At 36.3% G+C, this 27,524-nt stretch overlaps 1 protein-coding gene across 3 annotated transcripts in view; it reads right to left on the minus strand.

The window, feature by feature from the left end:
• Ten-m (teneurin transmembrane protein Ten-m) overlaps window positions 1–27,524 on the minus strand; it is a 525,552-nt gene that overhangs the window by 479,690 nt on the left and 18,338 nt on the right. The window lies entirely within an intron of this gene.

Below are 27,524 nucleotides of genomic sequence, written 5' to 3' on the forward strand. Positions count from 1 at the left end.
ATTAAGAATGATAAGATAGAGAGAAGATCTGTGTGTAAAAATAATACATTATATTTTTATATATTTCAACAAGAAGGATTTAAGAAAAAAGATAATCTCTTCTCATAATTTTTTTCATTAAATATATATATATATATATAGTCTATTGTTTTAATAGAAAAAGTCAAAAATGTTACGATATTTATTAGAATATTAAAAATTGTTAATTCATTTTTACATCGGAAAAATTTCGTTAAATTCATCAATTTAATTATAATATAAATAACAAAAATAAATTAATTAATTGAACTACGAGAGATTAATCCTTCTTCTTTCTCTTACTGTGAAATATTATTCTTTTTTTAGTTTAAAAATCAATTTCTTGTTTATCATAATATATATTGAAAATTATTAAATATGATTAAGTAGAGACACGAAGAGCTTTAGAAATAAAAAATAATATATTATTATCCCATTTGCGATATTTTCAAATTCATTCCCCATGTATTCTGGCTTTATGATTTACGATATGAGAATGATTCTATTAGTTGACAGGAGCATATCTGATTCTTAGAAAAGTAAGGAGCGAGGGAACTTTTTTTTTTTTTTTTTTTCATTCGGCATTTATGAGCGCGAGAAGGCTGAAGCGTGTTGATGTTGATATTTCAGGAAGCATTCGATGGACGTACATGTCTGGGCTCTTGGGAACGGAAATGCACGGCACGCACCTGTCGAAGCAAACGAGTGTCTTTCACTCGCCACGAAATCGTGACATAGGACATCGGTTGTTATTTATACCGGAGCAATTTTTCTCCTGTCTTTTCCGCGGTACGAGCGGCAAGTAAAGTGTAACTATCAATATAATCTTCGCGGGACGATACGCAATGTCTCGAATATTTTTCTCAGAAACTTTACAACCGATATCTTAAATGGTTAATATACATGCAGGCGTTACGTATACTGTCTCTTGGCACTCATTGTCAGAGCTTAAAACAGGTACGCGTATTGGACGCAACTTCAACTTTCACGAAATTATATCACGTCACGAGAACAAGAGAAGATTAATGAAGAGCATTCCCTAGCGTGTCATTTAAGACACTAATATTTTAATTTCATTATTAGTACAAAGTATCTCAACTTTGCTTATAATTGATGTGTTATTTTGAAAATTTCCATTAATAATTTTTCAAAGACAAACACGCGAAATTAATCGGATATTAATGTCATCAGATCTTGTACGACGATAACAGACAAGCCATTTGTCAAATATTATTCATAAACCGAAAATATTTAGATAAAACATCATTTTATTAATACTCCGGTCGTAAAACTGTTCGGGTGCACATCTGGAAACTCGCGACGAGTGACGAAGAACCGGAAGAGGATACACGGAGGGGAAAATTTTTGGGAAGATGATCACCGACCGGTTGATTTATCAGTTCCACAAATTGAAGCATACAGAGTCAATTATATTAATATTTATTTTGTCCGTCTCTTGCGCTAATATATTTATTATTTATTCGGAGTTTAACATTTTTAATGTCTGATAATCATGAATATTCAAAATGGTTTTTTTTTTTTTTTTTAATGGAATAAAAGATGTTCAAAATATGAGTCGTATCCGTAAATTATATTGTATAGAATAAATTATATGTTAATATTTTATTTTTACATTAAAGACACAAATTTTTAACAGTTTAAAGCAGCAGCGGCAAAACATTCGTTCCTTGACATTTCATTCAGGAGACATATATCCTGCCCAAAGATCGTCGATACGTTTCTTATAAGCCGTTCGCGCGATCCTTCCGTAGCGAGATAGGCACTCTGGCCGGAATTGTCACCGTGGCTTTACGAAACAATGGCACGAAAAATATTCAGCACCTCGTGTTTTTCTCTATTTAATGCCGAAATGCAGGAGAGGCCTTTTTTCATTGACGTGACGGAACTTCGTCGGAGAAATGGAGCGTGCGCGTGGCGAGAAAGCTTCGCGAAAAGGAAAAATAGGGGGGGAAAAAAAAACGTATTCCCGCGGGGATGCGCCTCGGAGCGACTCGTGCGAAAAAAAAAGGAATTTGTCGAAACGCCTCGCGTGCGTTTTCCACGGCGTTTTCCATCGTCGTCTCCACTCGTTGCCGGCGGAAAATAATGAAAATATTGACCCACGCGAGAACGACGACACATTATCCCGACGTTTCCCAGGGCCCGGGGACCTGTACACTGGTTACGTAGTCGTCGTCGTCGTCGTCGTCAACAAGCGTTGCGAGTGTTTCGGAGAGAGCAGCCTGTGCGGCTTTTAACGCCCGGTTTTTCGGGCGCCTCCTAAGCAAACAGACCTTCCGGCGATATGCGGGGAGTCTCGCGTTCCCTTCTTCATGCAAGCACGTGTCCGCTTTGTCCGCCCCCGCGTGACCATATTACGGCCGGAGGAGAATGGTATCCACGTTTTTCAGCCTCCCGGTCATCGACAAATATCCCACTGGTGCTAGGTACGCGCGTAAACAAGTCGAATATCGTCTCGCATTCTTCGACGTACATGTGCGCTTCGAAAACATTCACGATCAAACAATGACTTGTGCAGGGAGAGAGAAAGAGATGGAGATGCTATTTGAAGGGCTTCGAATCGAACGAGATGAGTTACATGAGAAACAGATTTGACAGGCGAGCGATTGAAAACGTATAAATTATAAACTTTAAATTTTCCTTCGACGTAATAATTTGTGCATCATTAAAGGGAGATGAAAATGTTGTTAAAAATTGCACCGATAATCAATTTAATTATTCTATCGGATTGTAAATAGAATTATGGTCGACAGAAACGCGAATATAGAAATATTGGAGAGCTTGAAAGTTCGAAAATGATATATAAATGCACTGTCGCGAGACTATCAGCCTGTCTGCACAAATGCGGATACTGGGGGAGTGCATTCGAATAAAGTACACGCCACGCGATGAATTGGCCACGATAGAAACTCACGATGGCGCAAAATCGCGAACGCTATTGAATTGCAAGCCACAATGTCACATTTACAATCCGTAAAATGTTGAACGCTTATATAAACGAATTGATACAACGCCACTCACACACATATGCATACGTATACATATCTATGTATGATAAAGGGCGTGAAACGTACAATATTGAAATTCACATTTAATCTATCTTTTACAAGCTGCCATTCTTGTAGGATCACCAATTTTCATATATTATTTGTTTAATTTATATGACTTTTACATCTTCATTACAAAAAATACAAATTAGATAAAAAAATATTTTTTCAAACTTCTATAAAATTATATTACTTACATATATTGCAAAATTTAAAAGACATATGTTACTCTTTTCGCGTAAAATAAAAAAAACCATGTTTCATAATTTAAATTTTTTTAAATATTTCTATTGTATAAAAAACCATTTATATATATAATCTTTTTTTTATAATTTAAATAATTCTATTACAAATAATTTCAATCTCTCTCTTTTCCTAAATGAATCTGGATATAGATAGTTGATGGCTAGAGATACATTTATTATTACAGCAGTCGCAAAGTCATAATTAATAAGGATAACGTATGAATTCTCGCTAATATTTATTACTAACAACGTAGAAGCGGCTTTGCTTGCGTTACATCAGCGAAAATAGTAATGAATATTCCGCTGTGTGTGGCGGGATATCATTAGTATTACGCTTTAAAAGTTCACGGCAGAAAATCATCGAGAGATCCGGCGCTTTCCTTTTTCCATTTCTATGCCTGGAGAACGTGCTCCTGAGGGCTTGTAAAAATGGCATGGCGTGTGACACCGTCGGCACTATTCTACTGTATCTCTCGTCCTAATTATATCCTCCCAATGCAAAACTCGTTACGCTCATCTCTCCACTATCGCGTCGCCTTGCATTAACCAGCAGAATGTTTTGCTCGCTTAATTACAATGGCAATTTTGCTAATTAGGTCAGGCACGTATGTTATCGTATATAATTGCGGCGACCCACTGTGTGTCTGAAAGTATTCGATTTATAACCGTTCTCTCTTTCTTCATTTTAAATGAGATATCGATGAGTTTCTAGGAAAAAAGAGTTGAAATATATCGAAATCAATGATTTCAATAGGAAACATTATTTTGAATAAATAAATGCGCTTTCAAGTGTTAATCAAGATTAATTAAACGTTGATTTTATTTCAAATCGAGAAATATTGCGGGATTGCACTTTCTTATTCTTTGCTACTTCTGACATACAGTTTGCTTTTCCGTTGAAAAGCAATAAAAGTGCGCGCGTTTCTTTTTTTCCTTTTGACGGAAACAACGAAGATTGCGGGTTTAAAGCTATTACGAAAATGACAGAAATGGAGAGCGACGTAATCAGGTCGACAGCGTTATACGCCGTTAATTCTGTTCTTATTCGAGAATAAGCGATACGCTCGTTTCTAAACGAGGACGTTGAGGTGCTATTTCGATTGTCAATTTTATTTGCGTAAACAATGCAAGCGTATATATCAGTTCTTGATTAAATAAAATTATTACGTATATTGACTTAATGTGTAAAAAAATATCTCATATTAATATATTAAATAAATTAAAATCTTCTATTGCTATTTTTAGACGCGACAACATTTGATTTCGTTAAAATCAACATGATTCATTTGTCAAATTAAAATTGCAAAGAATTCTCGTTAAAATTCTTATACATGCGATAGACTCCACAATTATGCAATTAATGATCAACACATGTATAATCAATCTTTAGTTTTATAATTAATCGTATAAAAAGTGAAATTTAATGTCAAAATTTTCTTATACGATTCGAATCTTTTGTATTCGTTATGTTGTCCGCATGTTCAATTTTTGCATGATTTGCAAATGCTTAGACATGTATCGATGGGAAATCGCAGCGTCACGCAGCCTACATTACAAATTGGACATTATGCGATTACTTAGCGATTAAATTAGATTGCGTCGCAATGGTCGCGCTTGTAACGGTAACGCTTGTTACAGGTACCCGCGTCTGTAAATAAGCAACCGCACTCACAAAGCGTCCTTAACAATCCGAGCTTTTATTAAGCTCGCGAAATACTTTGTTTCACAACGAGCTGTGACTAATTACGAAATCTCGTTAAAAACATTCTCTGCGATTCTAAGCGCCCGCTGCATCTTGCAGCAGAAAGATAAATTGCATTTTACACCATCCATTTTACGTTGCTGCACGAGCATAGGACCAAAAGTGCTTTAATCTAATTAATATACCTCTCTAATGTGTCAAAGAGTAAACTTGAAAATTCAGTTTCCGTAAAACAATTCAAATTCTCAGTGATATCGACGCGCAATTGAATTATGAAATTTTAAATAATGAAAATAGTGTCTTTTTCACGATACAAGCGCACACATGAATATATACATACATACGTATATAAGTTTGATATTAAAATTCTCTCTCGTGTCTCCATTTTAATTCAACCCAAGTCGCGAGAAGTTAAAATTCGTCTGTTCGCGTTCTCGATTTTTTTCCAACTACTCGGCATTTTGCGGCACAAAACGCGGCTAAAAGATCGGCAAGAAGTGTTCAAAGGACTGTCTTTCTCGCGTTCTTATTCTACCGTTCTCCCGTTCACTCACTGAGGCCATTAAGACCAACCAGCTGGGTGGCCGATTTTCAGCTTTCGTGTCGTCGTTGGTATGTCTTTAGTTCCGAAAATAGTCGCGCTAGTAATGCATATATAACCCGATATTTCTGAAGTCTACGGTTCCTGCACTTGGAAATTCTCGGAGGTAACGATATTTCGGTCGAACATGCGTGCGGGTGGTCCCGTTTGTTCATATTTCACTATCGACATCATAAAATGGAAGATTGAAGTCAAAGATCCAAAAATTGATGCGCGCGAGATTTATTAATTATTACCGCGATAATATCCAATATCGCGGATAAACAGAAAAATTTAGGAAAGAAAGTACATTAAATCAATCTATTTATTTGCATATAATATACCATATATTATTCAATAAGATTTCGATTCAACAAAATTGTTATATATTAAATCTGATGATTTCTATATTATTGTGTACTCAGAGGAACGACAGCAAAGTGCGTCGCAAATGCGGGAGAATAAAAATGCCATTACGATGTTCGATGTAAAAACAAGGGAAACTGCAAGTCGACGAGAAAGAGAGAGAGAGATAGATAGATATAGAGAGAGAGAGAGAGAGAGAGGGGGGTGGGGGAGAGATGTAAGCACGAGAAATCGATTTAAGATACTATACATACCGCCGTTGTGCGAACACGTCAGGAAAAACTCGACGCATCCGTCTTGGCGGTCGCTGACGGATCGTTTGATTGCTTCTCATACATATCGCGGGGGAAAGCATTTGCGAGGAAGATTACCCCTTGCTGAGATGTTCGCAAGGGATGGCGTTCGAAGGGGAATACGCGATAACGTCCCGAAACGAGCTCCGTGATGCTGGGAGGGAGGAGGTGGGGGGAGGGGGAGGGGGAGGGGGGGAGACGGTACCTCGCCTGTTCCGTTATTTATGGTTGCATTACCGAAAGCGGCGTAAGGACAGTAAGTGCGTGGGAGATGCCGCGTGCGAGGCTAAAGTATGTATAAAGTGGAGAAGCGCATTTTTACGATGCCACGCTGAGCTTAATCCGCTACCTTCGCGATCGGTTTCACCCCCGCGCGTTTTCGCCCGCTTTCTCACGCGCGGGGGGGTCACTACTCCCCCTCCCCCTCCGCGTATGTTACGGCGGATTGCGTTGTTGTAACAACGAACGGATATTTTCGAACATTTTATATATTATATATAACGCCAGAAGAATATTATTCTCGTAAACCAGAGAATTTCATAAATTTACATTGCTGTAAAGTTGTAGTATAATAAAAATGCACGAATCAGTAAAATAGCAGAAAAAGATCTCTCACCAGAAAAATAGAGAGTTGTATTCTCCTCTTTGATAAAATATTTTATAGGATTTTTATTTACTGCAAGCTGAAGAATCATAAATTTGAGTAAACTGTGAAAAGATAATATGCGTGGAGTATCTTAACAATTCCTATTATTGTGGTGAAATAAAGAGAGAGAGAGAGAGAGAGAGAGAGAGAGAGAGTGAGTGTATAATTAGTAAATAATTTTCTTTAAGATATAAAAATATTGATATAATCTCGATTAGATTTCTTCGATAACTCTTATCGACTTTTGCTAACTTTTGTCATATCCGTTTTATATTACATTTTTTCACAAAAGCATTGGAAAATATGTGTATGTTCTCTCTATTTATCTTCCGTCAATTATTAATATTTTTCGTATTGTTAGAAAATTTATTTAAGATTCATCAAAATTTATAAAAATTCAGAGGCACCCTATATTTTGAGTAGCGAAAATCGAATATCTCTTTTTTCGTGCCCATATTATTTGATTTCACACAAATGTACATTTATTCAATTATCTTATAGTTTTGTTAATATTACTATTCCATGATTTCTTCTATGGTAAACCAGTTATCTTATAATTTACGAATATATTGGAATCTATAGCTAAAAGCACCAATGAAAGATAAGCAGGCAGCGGTTGACGCGACCAAAGAGAGCAGAGATACGCGATGGGACCTTAATTAAAAGAATCTTCGTTTACCCAGTCTGGAGTGCCAATCACCACGTTTAATTACTTGCCACTTTTTTATCATTTAAACTTTTCATTGGGAGCTAAGAAAATTTACGCGCGGCCCTCATTAACGTTTATCAACGTCAACCCCGAGAGTCAAAAGTATTAGCTACTCAACGATTAGAAGCGCATGAACTTGTTTCGTTCACGATATGCTAATGAGGCTTTTCGACGCTATTCGTACGTTCGTTTGTAATGAATGATAGAAAGGCGACGTCATCGCGAAAACGATCTCGCTTCTGTCGTATTATTATTGCAATGCATCGTGGTAATTTGTCACGTTTATCAAGATCTCTCAGTACGATTGTAGTACATACGCAATTTGAAAAGCGCCTTTTTTTCCATTCTTAAAAAAGGCATGTTAAATCGATACTCGCAAGTATTGTTGCTTCTTTTCCACAATGCTGATTGATTTATTTCGACATTGCGTTGTGCATTACTCGATATCAATAAAAGCCTGTCATGGCTGAGAAAAGCATTTATAATATTTGACAGTTCAAATATTGTGTGTGTAATATTAATATTAATTGATTTTGAAAAAACGGAGAACTAGAGTTAATATGTAAATAATTATATATTCACACAGATAAAATAAATGATGCATGCTTATAATATTCTAGTATTAATAAAATTATAAGGATATTTTAGGGTCTTTCGAGTATGGAAAAGAAGCAACCTTGAATATTAGATACATGTACATTTAACAATGGAAGTTTGTGAATTAAACATTTGCTTGCTAAAATTAAGCATTCAATTTTTATATCCAACAAAATATAATAATCAAACAAAATATATTGTAAATAAAAGACATTTTTGTACTATAAATAAAAGATATAATGAAACAAATTTATAATCAAAAAATAAAAGACAATAAGCAATAAAATTTATGTATATATATATATTATATATATGTATGAAATAAAAAAAAAAGTTATTTATTTAAAAGATATAAGAATAAAAGATATAAAGTTAAAAAAATAAAAATAATATTCAATGAAAAATTTATGTATATTATATACATATATATAAATGAAAAAAGTAATATTTTTTAAAGATGATCAAAAGTATTGTGAAATTTGTAAGGATAGGAATTTATAGAGGAATATCAAAAGGAGGCGCCAAAATGAAAATTTCTTTAAAATAAAAGGATGCTACCAGCACATGGCGTCGAATGTTTTCGCACTTCCCCCGGCTCTTGAGAACGGAGCGCAAGCTATTGTCAGGGTTGCTGGAATAACAAACTCGATCGACTCGATCCTTTCTGTGAATAGCCCAGCCATCGGGACTGTCGAGGAGCATTTCGAAATGGCAAGCTTCTTTCGATCATAATCTAGTCACGTTTGCGAAAGAAAGCTTCCTACAAACACTGCTCGGTTTCGGGAAGCGATGGATATACTTCAAATGTCAACGACGGACGTGACGAACGTATCCGCGCAGATCTCTGCTGCTAGCGCGAGCTTGCTCGAGGTATATTTGCTAAGGATCAGGATTGAAACTTACAGAATAATCCCGCGCAGTGTATCATTTTGAGAAAATATCACACAAATGCTATTCTGCATTTCGTGCATTTATCGAAAACAGACTAAAGTATTTTTTTTTTTTACTATTTTCCTATCAAATAAATTTCTCTGAAAATTTCTGTGATAGAGTCATATGAAACGCGTTTTTGACGGGACGTGTTTGCGTCCGTCGAGCGAAACGGACAAGTCATCGAGGTCAAGTGGCAAGATCTCAATAATTTAATTGGAAAGAAGCGAAGAGAGAGATAAAACCGGGGGTATACGGAAAGAGTCTCAAAGATACCGTTCATTAATTTACAGAGGACGCTGAGACCGTTGATGGCGGATTCCTCCACAGATACATTAAAGTGCGCATTATCGATGACGTTGTAACGATGCTGGCCACGGAACAAACAACAATGTTATCGTCGTGAAACGGTAGGCCCGCATATAAATACTGATACGGCAATGTGATACTAATTTATTGCCGAGCTCCGATTTCATTCCCTTACCGTTTCTACTTCTCCGTTTCTCGTTTCTTTCTTCGCGAGTGTGTGAATGCCACTATTATACATTGTGATGTGTAATTTTGCCCGTAAAGATGACAGATTTAAAAACAGGATGTTGGTTTCTCCGCACCAAATATAAAGTAAAATCATCATCAGAATTTTAATTAATTTATTAATTGTGTATGTAACGTGCAAAATTACAACGAAATATAAACAAATAATATTACCGATAATAACTCGTTGCGTCAATCTTTATATAATTTAAATATGGATCTCTTATATACGCGAAATATAGCGTTCAGTCTCGAGTGTTCATATACTAACTAGATGTTTACAGCATATAAATTTTAAAAGTAACGAAAAGAGGCGAATAAATATTATACGAGTTACACTAAGCAGCGTTCTAGACAGAAGGAGATTGATAATCTCGTTTTTATGTATTATGTGTTGTTAAAACGATGATCTTATTTACCGAAAAATCGTTGTCAAATCAATGAAGAAAGAGAGCAATTTATATGAAATTTCAAACAAGTCGCGATAGATTATCGATAAAGCCGGGTATTGCGCGGCAATGCTCGCGATGTAACGCGCGATGTAATAGTCGCATCGACATTAAAGTGTGTATCGCGAGAAAATGGTGCTCCGCTCGAGGAGAATCCGAGACTGAATCCGTTACCGTGAGAAAGTATCGATGCGCGAATAACGAAGTACTTTGGGAATCGTAGAGACTGCGCGTCCCGAGACACGCGCATCTAAGGTGACTCGATAAAAGGAGTATCGGCGGTTGTAAACATCGAGCTACCGGTTTACTTACACCTGTGCATGCTCGCGCATATAAAAGCGCGCTATTGCGATAGCAACTGCATTTATCATAAGCCCGGTGTTTTCCGGTGTTCGGAGTGCACGATGATACTATCGGGAAATAAAAGAGGATCGATGTTATTATGAATGATGTTTAAAGTCTTTTTTTTTATCTTCTTTTTTTTTTCAACTAAACGGTTACATTGAAGAATGTTTCAATATTGCTTAACGCTTAACTTGTGCCTTCGAAACAGAACGATGGAGCTTTTATAAGGAAGATTTTATACTTATATTTGGATGATCCAATATTTAGATTATGTGTAAGTGATTTATGTATCGCGCGTGTTTATCGTTGCTTTGCGTATCTAATCTACTCGCTACGTCATGACGGTTCGCGTCTTTTAGCATAGTCAGCCGAATCTTTAACGATTTCCAGAGGTTCTTGCCGTTAATGGAGTTGAATATCTCAATACCTATCTTAATATCATTCTCTCCCCCTGATATCCCAACCGTTTTCCTCGACCGGCTTCGCTTCCTTCTTGGCCGTCTCCCATCCACGTCTTTAGACTGGAACAACCGAGTGAGTCATTCCGCGAAATCGTTTCGCATAAACATGTCTCGCAGATGGTACCTGGTACAGCCAGCATGAATTTCCAATATCAAAGATAACACGAGGGTTTTAAGAAATTTATTCTCGACGGACATTAAGATAAAAAGCGAGCGAGATCGCGGATAAAAGGATACTTTTCTTGTGATCAAACACAAAAAAATACTCAAATAATGCAAAAGGGAAAATACATCTAAAAATCAATTAGAAAATATAATGTTTTTTTTATAAGATAAATCGACGAAACGCATTTTCGAATCAGAGCATTTTACGATCATTATCGATTCAGCCGGATAAACGATAATGAATCGCGTCGACATTTTCAAACTTTTACGAGGGATAGAGGCAAACACGAAAATCCAGTTTACGGGATGATCGCCGCCACGTGATCATTGGGATTGTCACGGCGTATGCTATGATCGGCACCAGTGTATGCTATATTTTCAATGATTGAGGAGGGATTTGTGGCAACACAGGTAGAGTCGCAAGAGCATGGGAGTATATTTACATGTCGTACACAGAGACAGCAAACAGGCACAGCGCTGATTTAAATAATGTATCGCCAAACAGAGTCGGGGGGCACGAAGGTGTGATATAGAATCGCCCTTTTATTAGCGATCCGAAATCTCGTCTATTCGAGATATCGGTTTTCGCATCAAAATAATGGCGCAGAATTCAACATAATTCAAAAATAACGCAAAAATAATGGTTCCAATTTGTTCACTAGAGATTTTTTGATCAATGTGTCAAATTGATAAATCACAGTTTATTTTATCCGTATTCTTAGCTTAGAGTTTAGAGCTTAAAAAGGAACTGGCTGGATTAGCTACGTTGAAAATTAATAAATCTAATACATTTCGAGATACGTAAATTTGACATTGCGCAAAGCATATTTAAGATTTTAAAATCTAAAATTAATAATTAATTTATGAAGTAAAAATTTACCCTGTTGAATTAAAATTTTTATTTTCATGAATTTTTCATTATGTACTTTTTATGTATTTTTCGATGTACATTCACTATAAAATTTTCATGGTGCAATCGCTAAAAAAAGTTAGTTTGATATAAGATAATATTTACGATTTTGAGATTAAATTATATTTTACAGCGCGAATCTCTACTTTAATTAATAAATTGATTATTAATTTTATATTTTGAAAGACTAAAAGTGTAGACTTTGCGCAATCAAAGCGCATTCATAAATCTCGAAATGTATTAAATCTATTAACTTTTGATGTAACTCATCCGTCTAGTTCCTTCTTAAAGCAGGTGCGATGTGATTACAACCGCATGTAATAATTTCGCTTCGTGTCCCACATCGGATAACCTGTCGGATTCGCGGTTGCGCGCACCCACGATATATCTATCAAAGTATCCCGCATACCGCATTAGAGAGTGCTTCCCCGGGATGTATTCTACGTGTCGAAGGTAGAGTAGCGTGTACAAGAAGATGTATGGTACAAGATTTTGGGCGAGAAAGCCGGAAGATGAAAACAACCTCTTTAACAATGGGGCCGGCAGGACGACGGCGATATGAGGGGAGAAAAGTCGTCGATTGATGTTTCGCAGAACAGGAGAGAGAGGCAAGAGGGGTAAGAACCCGTCGCACCGAGAAAGGAGATTAATACGAAGTAGTATCATTGTCTCTCATTTCGCATCGTCTCGATGCCGGGAACTCCGAGGAATTGCGGTCGGACTCGCGGCAGCGGGAAAGTTCCCGGAGTCGGAGGCAACTCCGGATAATGACTTTTTGATTACAAGATTCGTCGTCAACGGGCGTCGTCGTAGACGACGACGACAACGACGACGACGACAACAAACGCGATGAGGAAAGAATGGAGAAAGAGAGAGGGGGTCGGGAATGGCGAATCGGACAGCCGGATCGTCTTGGTTCCGACCGATAAAAGTTCCATCTATGTACGTCCGTTGATTTTTCTTGTGCCTTTTTTGGCGCACCTTTTTTACCCGATCGTCCATTAAAAGTCATGTCATCTGTGCGCGTCAAGCTTTAGATGTAGGACGATCTACATTTTCGCCGTCGTCGATCGAGGAATATTAAAAAAGGATTACGTCTTCGAGTCACGAGCTGCTTCGTATTACAGGTTGAACGCCGCTCGCGAACTATTTATCTGACATGTGCAATCGTGAATCTTCGAGCTTGCTTCGGTACTGATTTGTGCTTGAGAAAAATTCGTAATTTTTTCAATTATGCCAAAAGAACCGGGTTTATTCTTTAATGTCATTTCAACGAATATCTTATAAATGTAACGTAGTTTGTTGTCGCAATTTTATTTCCTTTTTATTATCTTTTTTTGTATAATCTTATTTTTAGTTTTTAATCTCGGACGCTTTTGCAAAATTGTAATATTTACTTACATATGTCGCTAATTCAGAAATTGATACTGGACCCTGCCTTGCGTAAACTTTTATATACGTACCTGTGAAAAAGAAAAAATGATATTATATAAACGCAACATTTCATTATTTTGTTTAAATACAAATTTATTTTTATCTTTAAAAAAGGAATATTTAGTAAATGTCTTTATTAAGAGTAGACTATAATGTAAAGCGAATCACACTATTGACTACATTTTCAATTTTCATTTTTCGCCATTTCTCTCAACTAACTGGGACTTTTTTAATCGGAAATATCGGCGATTTACGGGCAAAGACGTGTGGGTCACGCGAGTCGCGCGACCGACCACGAACAGCTGATACGTTGAGTCACGTGAGTCTAAACTCACGTGACTGAGCGAATTAACTGTTCATCGTCGCATCGCGCAAGTTGCGTGCACGCGCCTTCGCTCGTAGATTCATATGATTGAGCGAATTAGCTACAGAAAATTATTATTATTATTTTCTTCTAATATAAATTTATTTTAATCTCGTTTGATACGGCTTGTAAATTATTCTGTAAAATAGTATAATTGTCTGAAATAGGAAGAACTACGCGGATAAATTCACGAAATGTACGTATATCGGACGAGGCTATAACTTCTTTGGCGTCCATATAGCAGCGAATCGAGAATCATACGGGATTTCATATCGATGTAGCGCGTTATCTGGCCAACTCCGAACGGAAAGGACACAAGGGGGATCTGAATCATTGGGAGATTCCGCATATCTCGCACTCGTGCCCGTAGTATCGCAGACCCTTGGAATTGTATCACATTCGCGACGATAAATAAGCGAGGACAATACGCGACGCACGGTATCATACCCGCCGCAGTGGACACGTATGGGGAACCCCATAAAGCGAGATGATCTGGCTCCGTTTCTCCTCTCTTGGTGAGAACACGCTCCGTCTGACGTATGGGATCGGTAAAACCGTAGATAATCGGCTTCGATTCCGTCACACCGGAGATATACATGGATGGAATGTTACATAGTTTCCCCTTTAGATTGCTCACCCCGAAAAATGTGCTCGTCGCATGTGACATTTACGACGCACGCAGGTATCACATTCGGAAAAGTATTTTTTTTTTTTCATAAATATATCACAAGAGAACTATTTGCACGAATTAAAATTTGCATCTAGAACGCAAAAATTAAAAATTGAAAATAATTGTCTAACAATAAGTAGTTAATATACATATTTTACTAGTACATATTATAAATACTATACATCATTAATTCGTACAATATAATAAAATTTAAATCTTTTTCACTCATGCGAGTTTAAATAGATCACTGTTAACTATTAAAATTAATTTAGAGAAGACAATAAAATTTGCTAAACGTGCAAATGTTAAAACAGTTCTAGTTAAAAGAAATTAATTTTCAGACTCGTCAGTCTGTCGCGCGGGACTAAATTAAAAGTGATAAAAAATTCGGTATCGTCAAACCAGAGAGCGGTTGAGTGAGTAAATGAATAAAATAACTGTAGTCCTATGTGAAAAATCTACACATTGGAATTATGTCATAAAAAGAATATAATATGATTAAAAATAATACGTTTGTTTTTGACTAAACGGAATATTACGCGGATCGAATTTCTTCGGACATTGTGTCATATAAGTTTTACATGACGCAATTTATAGTCGTGATTTACGATTGTTGTTATCGTATGCGTGTGCGAATTAATAATATAACTTAAGAATAAAGAGTCACGGTTGTTTCAATTCAAGTTTAGCGGAAAAGTTTTATGAATGAAAAAAAGCGAAATATATTTAAAAAATTAATAAATATATATGCATGAAAAATATAAATTTTTATTATTATACAATAATAAAAATAATCGCATGGGAAGAACGAGACATCCAATCCAGTTCACCTATCTATTACGACGAATGTTCTTCAAATGCAGATCATAATGTAAAGATATATACATAATAAACGTCAATAATAAACTACATATACGCGCGTCTTACATATCTCTTCGGTCAGAAATTACGTCTTTTAGAACTCGGCGCAAGCGAATTTACGAGCGGCGCGACTCGAGGCACGTATAATCGTTCTGTAATAGCCCTAATCGCGAGGTCTACATAAAATCCCCCTAGCGTTACGAGAGCTTGAAACACCTTGCCGTTACATCTGTCCCCGTGCCAGGACATTTCGCTGTTATTTTCTACGTGCCATATTGCTGGCTCTAATCTTAGGGAAAACTGTTTAGTAATCGAGAACGCTTTCCATCGGATTGCTTAACACTGGAAGTGCCGTATTTTCTTGTATAATCGTTGATGACACCGATGGAGCCCCGATGGTTTTTCTACTTTAATTTCTATTTTTCTTTCTTTTCCTTTTTTCGGTGAGGTAAAGTAATATTTTGGAATTTTATGTGATATATATATATTAGGGTGTACATAATTTTATAATTTTCGTATCGATATATCAGACAGAGAGAATTTTTAATTAATGTTAGAGAAAATGTAATTATATCTGAAACAGAGGCAAGATAATCACGCGCGTACATTAATGAATTTTCTCTATTATTGATAAATATATGATATATAATCCGCATTATTAAATTGCCGATTATTTAATTAATACGTGCAAATAGCGAAACCTGCGACACCGTTCTTTCAAATGACGCGGCCGTTTAATTTCTCCGCAAATTCCGACAAATTATTGCTTTCGCATATTGTGCCACGCCGTGTGTGCCATTCGCCGTACTGTGTGTTTCTACTCGTATCCACCCCCGGCACGTAAACGCAAAACATAAATGCAACGCCGACGTGCGCTGTACCGCGATCGCATATAATAAGCTCAGACGTTATATCCGAACTTGGGTGTGCAGCTGCAGATGCGTTGGCGCATTTACAGAAGTACAATGGCCGACATATCCGGCCCCGCGCGCGATCGTCGGCTATAAATATCGAGATTTATCTCGATTAAAGTGCGACCACGTATCCGCACGTGTGTACGTACATGTACATACGCAGAACGGAGAACCCGCGTGTCTGTGCTCTTTCCTCTCTTCTCACATACGCACCTCGCATATCCGACAATGGCAATAAGTATCCATTTAACTTATCGCAGCGATATAAATATTTATCAAATCTCGGTATGCTGCGAATTATATGTTTTTATAATAAAGATTGGTGTAGAGTTGAACATGGAAAATGTGTTTTTGGATTATAATTAATTTATTATCTCTATTGGGGTAAATTTTCTCTCACATGAAAATCATCACGATATATATAATCAATTATTTAAAGATAAAATTATTTTATCGATTATATTTTTATATCAAAATATGTAATTTTTACAGATTATTCGAAAGTAATCCGTACTGTGTAAAAATAGATGTATCAGAATTTAACGATATAACTTCATCATCCTTGCTGTAAAGTTACGTGCGCAATTTCGAGTTTCGATGATGGTATCCTGATGGAATAATTTATACAAGTTGTACAAGCATTTATTTTGTTCATCGCTCGTATCGGAGAATGCAGCCCGGGTAATCCAATAAAGTCAATTATTCTATGGGGAATATTCTATTGTGTGCGTAGGAATATGCGACGAATCATCGACGTGGCAGCGAGTGACTCGCTTTGCGCGAGAAATCGTGAAAGAACGAAAAAAATCGAATTCAGTTAAAATTTTGGCGCAGATCGACAGTGGCGCGACGTGCTCGGATTGCCAACAAAGTTATCATAAAACCAACACGTGCGCATACTTTTCAGTGCGAGCGCGTTTAATAATGTTCCGGAAGTAAAAACTATCGAGCTAAATATCTTTGATTAAATTTTATTTCAAATACGGACATGTCAAAGAAAATGTCGAATATTAAATCGTATTAAAAACACATGAAATTAAGAATAAAAGCAAACTTAAAAAAAAATCTAATTAAACGATATAATTTAAACATTTTATAATTTAAGATTATTTTTATGATCATTTTTATCCTAATATTTTATTATAAAAATAGAATAAATATATGTGATTTTTTTACTGTTTATTGCAATTTGAATAATATAACTTATATCACTAATTAAAGGCTGATCAAGCAGAAAGTGTATTCTAACGCGTAACATGAGTTAATTGACATTTGATGCAAATGACCTTTAATGAGATTTCACAAATCGTTTTCGAATAATTGTTCACTCGACATCGAATCCCGAAAGTCGATTCCAATAATGATCGTAATTGTAAAATTCGTGTACGCAGTTTAGCATTAAGATATATTTGGTAGAGTACATGGAACCTCGCAAATCTTTTAACTCGTTGATTATCTACTATTCTAAAAATTATCCTACAATTTAACTTTATTTTTCAATTGAAAAACTTTTAATATAATATAATATAAACTTCTGTTTCATATCGATAACATCGAGATAAAAATTTAGATAGATTATCTTCTTTTCACACGCGACACGTAGACGCCAGTAGGTCGATCATGATGCTAACATACAAAAATGTTTATATCTCAGATACGGTTGAAACCTATATTTACTAAGGTTTTTTTTACACGGTATGGTGTATCCTATTTACCATATAAATATTGAATGGTTTTTATTGAACTTACTTGTTTGCTTCGTGTCGCGCGATTGAGAGTTAAATATGATATATCGGGTAACCCCTTTCTCATATGAAATGTTACATGGAGAGCCATATTATACAAGTTATATAAATAACATTGTTACAATTTTCACATATGTTGAACGTTTGAATGGTTGCAATTATAAACGCAAGATGTATATTGTTAATGACGTCAAACAAAATCAATAATTACAATAAGCTTGTATAGATATGGCTCTGCTACAAATATGCGTGGCTTGTATTATTTTTAATCATAATATATATATCATAATAGATTTGTAATCAAAAGTACAAAAGCAAACAAGTAATTTTTACTGTTTATGAAAAACGGCTTATGAAATAATATACAATACCATATATCGCGATACCGAGAAAGAATATTAAACTTAATTCCAATAATAAAGAATTCAACAATTCTCTTTGCAATAATTTCCAATTTTTCTTCACATATATATTGTGATAAAATACTTCCAAAAGACTGATATACTGATCGCATTATACTTGTACGTTCTTTCTTGAGTCCAACAATCGCTATTCTTCGTCAAGCCGCTGAGCAGAGAGAAAAAGAGTGAGGAAGGGAGAGAAAGGGGCATGTGCGCGCATAAAGATTCGAGTGGTTTCTCTTCATCAAGATCGGGTCAGCGGACGAATATGCTAACGATCCCGTGAGGTTAATTAGTCTTTTGAGCGAGGCTACTCTCTTGTCGCGCGGCTTTTCAAAGACTGGCCAATCGCGAAACTACGGCAGAAACTCGTGACTTGAAGAATCTGCGGAAGACCTACTTCGACGAACGGGAAAAGATGTTGTCGTTCTCTGCATATTTGCTGCTAATAACGAGAGACTTAATTTATGAACTTTAATATAATGCAAGACCATTCCTTGTATGCAATCAGAACGATAGGATTTATAGAATAGAATACAAAGTTCGTATTCTTTTACAAATAAGAAAAGAATAAATTATAATATTTATATTCTCTTTTAATTACTCGAGATAATATTACGAAATGTTTTAAAAACCTGGAAGAAACAGACATATTCATGGAAACTAAAATATCTTAATCATCATAGTTTTATAGATATCAAATATGATTTTAATATATAAATAAAACGATCATTTCTATCGTCATTTAGATTAGCGAAAAGTGATGAATTAATCAATGCACATTAAAATTATTAAATTTACATCAAATAAGCTAATGGTGACGTGGATACGAGGGAGAGTAGCTTTTCAAACAGTGATAATTAGAATGACGTAAATCAGAGACTAATGAAATAAATTTTGATAAAGGAGATCTAAAAGCAACGACTATATTAATAAAAGATTACAATAAACTTTTGCAGAATGTAGTAGTATGTAGAAATAATAATAAATTAAAAAAGATATATTATCTTATTTATTTAATAATATCATTTTATTTATGAGATTGTATAAATTTTTTATTACTTTTATTACAGTCAAAGCGTCGCACGTGTCAATAAAAATCGCAAAAATTTAATATCTATTTAAATATTGTCGTTAATACAATAAGAAATATAACAATGTTTCTTGTTATAATTTTAGCCCCAGAAATGTTCTATCACATAACAGTTTTGAGAAAATTGAATAAAAAAATTAAAGTTTGTTTTAAAATAATTTACTATACGACGTAATAAAACATTTTGGAATTTAATATTTTAACATACAAAAGAGCCATGCAAACAAATTATTCTTTTCTTAAATTTAATAAAGCTTTTTCTTAATTATGTTGTCTACTGAAAATTATTAAAAATGATAAAATAGAGATATGAAGAACGTTCTTTTCGATTGGTTATTGCGTGCCCATCTTGGGTATCTCCGTCTATCGCCTCGACGCGTACGAGGAGCCGCGGTCAGGAAGCCACGCGAATGCAAATTAATGCTCGAACGTTATACGCGCGATAGGGGAGCGTTATGGCGGCGCGGCGCGTTTACATCGGCTTGGTCGGTTCGTCGTTCCTTTATCTTTATCGCCGCGGGAACAGCCGAGGAGCCAGATTGTCGAGAACTCTGGGAGACTCCGAGAAGAGAGTTGGTTTTCGCGGTGGCTGCACCATCGGCGCTCCGTACTGAAACCGCCGCCCTTTTTCCGTATAATGAGCTCGTTTGTATCGCCTTTATTGGCGAATGGGACGGGAATATATTCCTGCGCATCTCTCACGAGGAGAGAGAGAGAGAGAGAGAGAGAGAGAGAAAATTTTCTTCCTCTCCCTTTTCTTTCTTTTTTACTTCCTACGCGCCGACGATATCGACATACTCCCGTCTTTTCGAGCACTATGCCATTAAAATCTTCGAGGCCCTCGTAAAGGATGTATAAATGTAACGCGGCCGCAGAAAAACGAGAGTTAGTTAAATCCGTTGGGAATATACACAATATATTCGTTGAATAATATCTATACATAAATAGGCCGACTAAATAGGCACCGATTAAAATTTTGCAAGTAAGTATGTCCCATGAAGTTGAAGTTGGCTTTCGCAATTACAGAAACGATACGAATTTGCATTATACATTTAATAGCTTGACTTCTGCAAATGAGATCTCCGTATGTATGTATACGCGTGCGTATATATTAATTAGAAATATTACTACAGCTAACTTTTAAAGAAACTTTTGCAATTACGATTCCTTTTCTCAATTTTTCTCTTCTCATCTCTCAGAGGAAAAAAAGAAAGATACAATTTAAATTTTCGAGCGGCGGATCGATGAACCCGATGGGATATAATGTGGAAGATGGCCCACCGAATGCGAAGCATCTGATCTCATATTAATGCAACGGAGCATCTCGAGGTGCAACCCAATTTCTACTGGGTCAGATATTTTCCCTGCGCCAGGCGCTAATGCTGCAAGCTACGCGAAGTCAAATCGTTGAATATCGCACGTGCTCGCGACGATATCTCGCAGAGCGTGCGATAATTCACGCGAGAGCGGGCTATTAATAATATTTCTTGACTTTCTCGAGCAGGAGCGCCGCGCGCGAGGCAAGGATGGATGAAGAAGCGCCATGTGAGTGAGAAGACCGAAGTAGAGCAAGAGGAGAGAGAGAGAGAGAGAGAGAGAGAGGAAGAGAAAGAGAGGGGACACACGGACGCTCATTACATCGCCGTTCCTCGTTGCGCGAGATGAATAATTAATAACGCAAAGGGCATGCGAGAGAAACGCGCTTTTATATTACAAAATAGTCTTGTGTAAGTCAGCTAGGTAGCAGGACGCGCCTGATGAGAATCGATAAGCGAACTTATTAAGCCGTATGCATACGTGAGCGTTTTCCGCGAGCGGGCTAGATCGTCGAAAATTGATGTCTGTTAAATTTACGATTCTTTATTTTTTTTTTATTTTTTTTTATTTTTTAACGCAAATACGAAAAGTTGATAAAGAGCCGTTATCTGTCGCGATTGTGTAATTTTTGCGACATTATGCGTACTGACAATTGGCCACAAATTAGATCTCGAAATAAAGTAAGAGCGCCACACAGTTGCAATGGAAACCAAAGAATAATATTTAATCGGCTATTTAAAATCCTGTCACATTTTTGACGTTAAATATCTTCATTAGCGGAAAAATCAGTTCAAAATGCGTCGAAGAGAAATTACGGACAAATGCGACGATTTTTGTGTACATCGTGCTCCGTAAAAGTAATCAACTAGCTGCCATATTCGATTTTTACGTCGCAACTTTACTTGCTAGAAAAGTAGCGCATATGTTGTAAGTGGATAGATCACTGAAATGGTGATAATATCAAAGTATATGTCATAACTCTCGTGCTTGGAAGATGGACTATTGCAGCGAGCTACTGACGTCATAAACAACTCAGAAAACTTCGATTGTGAAACTTTTCTATAGATAAGATGGCGAGACAGCAGAGGGAAAGAGAGAGACAAAAAGAGAGAGAGAGAGAGAGTAGAGATTCCCCCCCGTATGCGTTATACAAGCGCGTTCGCCCCAGTCCGGAAACAAATGTCACTAAGCTATTAAAACTTCTAAACTCGCCAGCGGATCGAATGTAAATAATGCTCTTTCCGCTAACACCAACCTAATTTATTGACATTCCCAACTTGGCTTCGCTATCGGTGGGATCACTGCAAAGGAAGCTGCAGAGGTTGATATTTGTCCCGGGAAACACGGTATGATGCCGCGAAGAGAGAAATTGGAGATAATTAAATCTGAAGCATTGCGTGTGCCGTAATTACGCACAATAAAACATGGATCTTCATCAGATATCAAGATTAAATTAATCCTCGCTGGTGTATTGTTGCAGTTTCCACAATAAGATCTCACAATCAGCTCTTATAATTGATATTTGTAACTTTCCCTGTAAGCTTAAATTTATCTATAGTCTTGTTTTTTTTTTTTAAACTTAGAAAAAAGTATAATACATAATTTTTAAAAAAATACAAATTTTTATATTGCTGTAATATGAAAAAGTTGTAATATACAAATTATTTATTATAACAGCCATTTGAACAGAAATAAAAAATATATATCATCTATTTTCATCTAGACTACAGTATATCCAAAGTTTATCAAAATTAGAGAGAGACACTTTCGATCCTTCCCCTGTAAGACAATAACATGGATATCGGAAAAAGTGTTGTCATGCGCACAGCAACATTTTTCGTCGTACGAACAACGCAAGGGCACTCGAATAATCGTAAAATACGGATATACCACCGACGTGCATCTCGAATGCAGCCGAGAATGCAGATTGCAGGTGTCAACGGCTCAGTGGTTCTACATGGCGAACTTTTGCCAAGCAGTATTTCATAAAAGTCGACGCTTTCCGCGCAAACCGTAACTGTACCATCGTCCATACATAGTTTCATCCCTTATAACATTCATTAATTCAACAATTATTATTCTTTCCTCTATTATCGAGTTATATAGTTCAAGCGCTCGATTTAATAATTTTAAAAAAGATGCTAGAGATATTGCTATAGAAAGATACTACAAATAATATCAAGCAGATAATACCAGCATACAATTTGCAATAATAACAGTTTTAAGATTAATGATTCAAATAATCCTAGATAAGTGAGAGAGGATTAACTTGTCTGATAAATAATTATTTACTTTTAACTTTCTTTCTATTAAAACAAAGGACTATATGCAAAAGGAAAGATAAATTATCTTTTTTTAAAAATTATATAAAGCGAAGTCGAGTTTTTCGGATCTTAAATTATTTTAATATTTATTTAAAAAGTCGATCTAACATATATTTTCTTTAAAAAATATTTAGATTGCTTAAGATTAGAAAATGGCAGATAATGCATTACATATTAAATTGGCAAGGTTAAAATCAAACAAATCACAGTCGAGCCTAAATAAAACGAAAGCAATATGTAGTCTTGCAATGATACCTCCAATTCGATTCAACGTTAAAATACACCATCGAATATATCCGGATACGCTTTTGCGCCACGAAATGGCTTGAAACAAAGCCGTATCTGTGCGAAGTTTACAGCGATGCGTTATCCCTGCTACATGCTTTTTCTATGGCCGCATATGTGTGTATGTGCGTATTCGCGGTTACGGGAAATACCAACATCCCTGTATTCGCGATGACATTCTTCTTTATGGTGGCCGTCCGCGTGGATTGGCCATGTCCACCATCTTCGGCAAATATTTCATGTCTTCCGGTCGGCAAGATCCTTTCTCACCGAGGACGAAGAAATACGAGCGAGAATGCGGATATCGCGAGAATAGTACTTTCACTTTTTCCCAAGCCATAAAACCTAGAATAACAATATATGTCCTCACATCCTCTTTTCCCGATTTACATTGCGCGGATGAATTAATGAGCTTGTCTGGCATTTATAGGTCCGTTTAAATCTTCTTGAAACTTTTCGAGACGGTCAGGCAAATATGTATCAATTTTTGCTGCGCTAACCGTCGTTCAACTCGGTTACGACAATCGACGGATATAAAAGATGCAAAAGAAGAGATTGTAAAATTTCGCGAGACAACGAAGATGCCATCTATGCTAGCCATTATCATCGATAAAAACGTTGATCATGATTTTCGATGGCGATTAAATATTCAATTTTCTAGAATATTTCGCGAGAATAAAGAATGAAAAAGAATATAGATAAATGTTGAAAGTATCGAGCGCGCGACAATAATTAATCATCTCCGCTCAATTATTAAAGACACACATAATCCCGCTCTATCGCGTCGCCTTCGTAACGTGCCCGTTCACTCATTTATGTATGACACTAATTACGCGCAGATAATGCGATTCGTCGCCGTCTAATCTATCGATAGGAACGACGATTTATTCGGCCACATTTTTTTACGACTTTTATATGTGGAAAGACGAGGCGAAATGTTATAATTTATAGCTTTCCTAAATTAGCAAATCCACGACATCGTCATCGAACGGTATAAGATTATAAGATATAAGTAGATGATAAATACTTTCTTCCTCAAATATTAAATATTCCAATGAAAAAAAAAAAGATAAAAAAATGTCAGTTCTCTCTGTTCGACAAGGCAATATCCTATGCGTAAACGCCGGTTGGAGAAATGGCCGAGATAGATGAAAAGGTGGAGGAACGCAAAACTCAATAGGATCGTGCAGTCTGTGTGGTAGGAATTTGCATAAACAAACATCATCGTCCACCGCGTTTCGAATCTTCGCGGCGACTGGAAAGAGAAAGAAAGGGAAAGAATCGACATTATCTATCTGTCTTTCTCTTTCTCAAATTCCCTTTAAATACAGTAACCGAGAATTTCAACCGGGCAAGAGACGTCAGTGTCGCTTAACTGACGCATCCTCGTTTTCTTCGCTTTCTCGTGTACTTTTCTTCTTTTCCCCGCGGATATACTCGGAAGAATTCGCTTGATCGTTCATCTTTCCTCGAGCGAGGGACATTTCGACAGTAAAAGAAACTTGTTACATCACCTATTTCGAACAATCCTGCAAAGCCAAAAGAGCTCAGTTTCTTTCTATTCATCGTAACAAAAATATTGTGTTCTTCACGAAACGTATTTTATGATTTCAAACAATTCAGTTTATTAAGAATATATAGTTTATATTAATTAAACATTTTATATTATTTTTAAAAAATTGCATGTTGAACGAGACGAGTTCGCTTTTAATAAGCAGCCATATAATTTAACAGCATCAATTCCAATTAGCTACATTTGTAAAAAAAAAAAGAGAGAACTCGGAGAAAAGAAATTCGAATGAAAGAAACGGCGAGTAGAAATCGTGAATGGACCTCATCGCTCTTATCGTTGTTATCGTTGTAATAGAAAGAATAACGTCCAACTCTCTTTCTCGCGCGATAGAAGCAGCTGGGTTGCAATAAACGAATTTCAATCTACTGGCCTTTGTTTCACGAATCAAGGAAGATGCCGAGGCTTTTCGTACTTCTCAAAGATAAGAACCATGATTCAATGGTAGATGAGAAAAAGCGATAGGGGAGGGACGACCGGAATGTGAAAGGGAAACGGAAAGCAGCAAAAGTCAGAAGAAACAGTTCTCTCTCAATCCGCTTTTCATCGAGCACGTCGATTCTACCACGCTTCTAATTACATTACAAATACAAAGCCGGTCGGCTTTATATCGAGTAAAAAAGTAAAATAAGTCGATATTCTTTATTTTCCTCAAACTCGGGAGTAACTTGAAAGAAAAACTTGAAAATATATACGTTATACGATTGATTCAAGAAAAAAATAAACTAATAATACAAAAAATTAGTATAAGAATATATAAATAGAAATTTTTAAGATATATTAATAGTAAATCTTAAAAAATCACACTAATGTAATACATTTAAAATAGATTATCAATGGTAATGAAAGAAACGTCAGGTGTAAGTGGTATATATGAGCTTGGAAAAAAAAAAAAAAACAGTCCCGAACAAATATACGAGAGATCTGTGGTCGAGCTACGCGCCGAATTTTAAGTACCCTTATGCCGGACTTGTCGCGCCGGGCTTTAAATGCGGTTGAACATTTCATAAAACATGGCACTCGTCATGGTTAGAGCACGCTCTAAAATCTCTATGCAGTCGGGACACTGCATAGAGAGAGAGAGAGACAGAGAGTCCGGTGACTCTACTGTCAGAGTCACTAGATTATTTATGCGAAGCCTCTTCGCCTCGATGGTCGTTTTCTCGCTATTTATTGGCCCTCCAAATGCGAAAATGTTCGTGGACTAAGTTCAGAATCAGTCCCGACTGCGTCGAATAGCTTCTTAACACGACATTAAGTTGAGCGAGAAGCTAAAGCAAAGAAAATTATCTAGCAATAGATAATAATTTTTCTCGTTAACTATTAAAATTTTCGATACATAAATGTCATATTTAAAGATTTACTTAATCTTACACAACTTTAAAAAAAGATGATAATATATAAAAATAAATTTCGCCAAATTATTTATATCTTTTATTAAGAACATTTAAATGATCTGCGTAAGATAACAATTAAATCGATATTTTAAAATCATAACGAGTATTTCGCGAGCTTTATGGAAGGCAGGATCGTTTTTTCGATATGTCGCAGGGAGAATATCTCGTATCAGCCGACTGCTACGGCTCATGCGATAAAAGTCTCGTTTCGAAATTCCCCGTGTGTGTGTGTGTGTTTTTCGGCAAGTGCATCGCGCGCATCAATATTTCAAACAGAGGCGCAACGCGCGTTGTGCCTGCTGTCCGGGATTCTCACATCCGACACATCGGTGAAACGAAAACCGGCGACGCTAATTAATTCAACCGCCAAATGAATTCAAATCGAAATGATGGGCACTCCTGTTTGCGCTGACGATCCGTCCGGTGACAAGAATGTTTTAATTACGCGACTCGCGTTGCGTCAACCAACGACAGCGCATACACACACACACACACGCACACGCACTTACACACACACATACCGAGATACACAGAGTCCAGGTTAATGCGGTAATTCACATGCACTTTGACTGTATTCGGCAAACATCGTGCCAAACCCGACAAGCCGGCTTCGATGTCACAGACCGCCCTTCCGTATACATCGCCCTCGTGTCTTTCCATGCGCCGAGGGCTTGTATATCGCGCGTTGCCCCGAATTGAAATATTCGATACTCGGCAGCGCGTTTACGGGCACGATTTTAATGGAAAAACGCTAATGTGTCTCCGCGCTTTTCTCAGAAGGCGAAATATTGGCGAAAATCTCGTCCGTGCTAAAGAGGAAAGAGTTGAGCGCATGAAAGAAGATCGAGAGCTGTTGCGACGATTTTAGATTACAGAATCGAATCTATATATTCATTTTTTATATCGTTTATTTATTCACTTATATACGTCCAATTATTCATCTCGCGCGTATGGAAATTGAGTAGAATAAATTATGATAATCACTCTCATCTAACATGGCAACTAATTAATGGCGGTCATTTTTTATTGTCGCTCGATTCTATTATTTATATACGGAGAGAAAATTTCATAATATAAATTATTTGAAAAAAATACGTTCTTTTTTATATTTATTGTAAAGCTGAAATATAA

Source organism: Polyergus mexicanus, unplaced genomic scaffold, assembly GCF_030449975.1.
Source record: "Polyergus mexicanus isolate NDT 795.1 unplaced genomic scaffold, iyPolMexi1.0 SCAF_12, whole genome shotgun sequence".
In the NCBI taxonomy this organism is placed as follows: Eukaryota; Metazoa; Arthropoda; class Insecta; order Hymenoptera; family Formicidae; genus Polyergus; species Polyergus mexicanus.